Here is a 3,485-nt window from a genome sequence, read left to right on the forward strand (position 1 = left end):
TGGCCTACACGATCAGATAGCTTCTCTAAACGATCGTATAGTGTGCCGATTTTACTAAACGATCGTGTACCTTTTCCTAAACGATCGTTCAGTAAATACTACACGATCGGGTAGCTCCTCTTAAACGATAAGCAGTCTACTATGCAATAGCGTTTTTTTTTCCTCCCACTTGCTTATCGCTACACGATTCGTGTTTCCTCCTTCCTCTACCAAATTCATCAAAGTCCACCCTTTGGGTTTTCACTTTGAGAATACCTGGGGTTCTTTAGTGGTGGTGTCGTCCCCGCGGCGTTCGTGTTCTTGCGGTTGTTCGTGCTGCTTTTGTTGGCACTGCTGTTGGGCGTTAGTAGATCGCTTGAAGGGTTTCGCTGCTTGGAGTGCTAAAGTTTGAAGAACGTCTTCAACTGGTATGGCACTCTTTCCCTTATGTTTTTGTTGTTCATAGCATACCGTTAATTAAGATTTGTTTGCATAACTATTTGTATTGAATGTATAATATGTATTTCGGTCACGGTGAGATCGGAGCGATCCGAACGCATTCATGGAACTCTACGATATGAGATCCTTCAGATAATACATAGGCATTATGTATATAGAATCCAAACCAATTCTATGGTGACAAGTTAACAAAAATAGTAGAAGACTTATAAATTTTGACATCTCCACAAATGAAACAAGACGTTGAATTCTTCCCCCACTCTCTACAAATGTCCCTTAGCCATTCAGAATTTCAAGATTAAGTCCTCTTGGGTCTTATAAAAATTTAAGTATTTTAGAAAAAGTCTAAAGTGAGGAAGAGTTTAATCGCCCATCAAAATTCCATGCTTCATGAGTTCGGTTCTTGTTTGGTTGTCACTTGTTCGATGATGCATTATTCATGGTTTTGACTTGTTTTGATCCACTCATCCTCAATTGTAATTGGAGTCTATCTGGCGATCTACATTTAAAAGTAGAAAAATGGTCCAAGGAACTCCATCTTTCTGAAAGAATATTGTTCTTGAAGCTATTGGAAAACAAATAGGAGGCTTTGTGAGTATACCTTCTCAAACTTAATTTTGTTGATTGTTCTTCAGTAATTATTGAGATAGAAAAGAACTTATGTGGTTTTATTCTAGCAAATTGAGACATTCAAGATTCTTTTCTTGGTAAATTTTCAATTAATGTGACACTAGTACAAGAGTTGGACATTACATAATACTATCTCATAGTTCTTCTCACTTCTTTCTGGAAACCAAAATTTTGATGTGATGAATACTGTACTCAACTAAATATGATACCTCCATTTATGTATACAAACTTCCATTCTGCTAAAAAAAGAACAAGGCATGTTTTACTTTCACTCGAGCAAGACTCATCCCTCATGATCGATGTCTCCTTTCTGTTTGAATGACTTCTAAATATCTCCATAAATATTGTGAATGGTTTATAACAAGATTACCATACTCCTTCCCAGAGGTAAAAACTCCCTTAAAATACATAAATCAAAATAAAAAATTTATTAGTAGAAGCCGAGTATCAACAACCTATCAATTTATTTCAAAGTTACTTTATCATTTGACAGCATAAAGAAACAAATTACAAATATTGCAACAAATTAAACATAAATGTGAATTCATAACTATTGAAAGCTCCATTCACTTTTGTGATATGTTTAATTACGAAAAATACCTAAAGAACAATGATGCCCTGACTTGTTAAGTCTAGTAACTTTTGCTAGTTCTCTTGAGCATCAACTCCAATCGACATAGCTACTTCATGAAAGGAGTTGAAAAAGAGAAATGCATTATCCAAAGGCCTAAACAAAATTGTTTACATAAACGATAAAATTATTAGACTTAACAAGTCTTTAGATTCTCATTTCTGAGGAAAAAATAAAAAACCAACACAAAATCAATTTTGTAAAACATGAAGGAGAAACTAAATTTGAGAGTCTCAAATTACAGTGCATAAGAAATCAATATCAAGTAGAGCTAATTGAAACTTTCTTTTGGTGATGATTTGCTAACAGATATTGAAAATGGCGAGTTAAAACTAAATCGAAAACAAAGTTACTTGACATTAATCTAACAACCATTGTTATGAAGCTAGAAGAGATTTAGTACCCCAAGCATTAGTCTCAACCATTAAAAAAAGCCATTGAAAAGTCAAATAAATAGATTAGGTCTGAGACTGTGAGATGATTACAATGGAAGGTGGACATGACTAAGGCAGGGAGAGATCAAATGGAAGAAAAGAAAAAAATAAATAATAAGAAGAAGAAGAAAAAGAAGGGGGGAAAATATATTTAGGTTCAAAAACTACCCTTCATGCAGTTGCAACAAAACCCACTCTTGCCAAGGTTTGTAATAGACAGAGAGGAATAAGAAACAATAAAAAGCTTACCGAGTTAGGAATGACAGAGCAATAATCAAGTTGGAGTGGCTTAAACGGTCGATGACTAGAGGGTTGGAGTTGCTAAAATGAACAAAAGAGAAGAAGAATTGTGAGAGGAAACAGAGGATAAACTAATCTCAAGCTCTTCTTTTTCGACCCCATCCAAACCCTAAACCACTCAAGCAAAAGCTCCTCCAATATTTTCCTTCCTACCGCCTAAACTCTTCTGCCATTTTTGAATTCCTTTGGCCACTGTAGTGGCATCTAACGAAGCTTAAGAGTGTAGTATACGACCTGTGCGCGAAGGAAATAGATAAATTGTGGGATAAAGGTCTGAAAGAGAGAGAAATGAATAGAGAAAGGAAAGAAGAAAAGACTAAGAACTCACCGGCGACGATCCTAGGCACGACACGATGTCGATGGCGACAGGTAGCGCTGCAACAGTGATTGTTTGGCTGGGCGGTGGTCGGTGGTCGACGGACAACAACTATATCGAGAGAGAGGATGAGAGATTCGAGAGAAGAATAAAGGGAAGAAGGCAACATGGAGGATTGAAACTTTGAGATAAATTCTTTAAAGATGGGAGAAATATTTGGGAAGATCTAAACTTTTGGCAACTAATTTTAGGAGAAAGATTTGAAACTAATTTTATGAGAGAGAGGGAAATGAAATTTTGGAAAGATGAGTGCCAAATAACACTTTTTCACAACGTTAGGAGTCTTCTTTTTCCATTTAGCGCCACATTTTTAATTTTTGTGTTCTTTTATAGCATGAATCAACCTAATGTTATAAATCAATGGTATAGAAAGTCATATTTGTTGTAGTGATAATAAGAATTGATAAGAGAAATAACAATTTTTAAAGTTTTATTGAAAAAATGAAAAAAAAGTTTCAAAATTGTAAAAATAGCAAAACGAATTTAAATAATAGAAAATCCAAATTGGTAAATGACCAAACTACCTTAGAGACTAACAAGTAAAAATAGACAATGCTTCAAAAACAACTCGAAAACTACAAATATACTTTTATCCAAATTTCTAGAAAAAAAAAAAAAGAATTACAATATTAACCAAAAACTAAAAAACAAATAACATGCCAAAATCTTAGAAATG

At 34.4% G+C, this 3,485-nt stretch overlaps 1 long non-coding RNA gene across 1 annotated transcript; it reads right to left on the minus strand.

Moving 5' to 3' along the window:
* Nucleotides 1-1,147: 1,147 nt before the first annotated feature.
* On the minus strand, nucleotides 1,148-3,093 carry LOC120078536. The gene is made up of 3 exons (XR_005482033.1): nucleotides 2,762-3,093; nucleotides 2,383-2,667; nucleotides 1,148-1,466 (listed from the first exon to the last, which is right to left on the minus strand). It is a non-coding gene; the product is annotated as an uncharacterized LOC120078536 (long non-coding RNA).
* Between the last annotated feature and the right edge of the window lie 392 nt (nucleotides 3,094-3,485).

This window comes from Benincasa hispida, chromosome 5 (genome assembly GCF_009727055.1).
Source record: "Benincasa hispida cultivar B227 chromosome 5, ASM972705v1, whole genome shotgun sequence".
Classification (NCBI taxonomy): domain Eukaryota; kingdom Viridiplantae; phylum Streptophyta; class Magnoliopsida; order Cucurbitales; family Cucurbitaceae; genus Benincasa; species Benincasa hispida.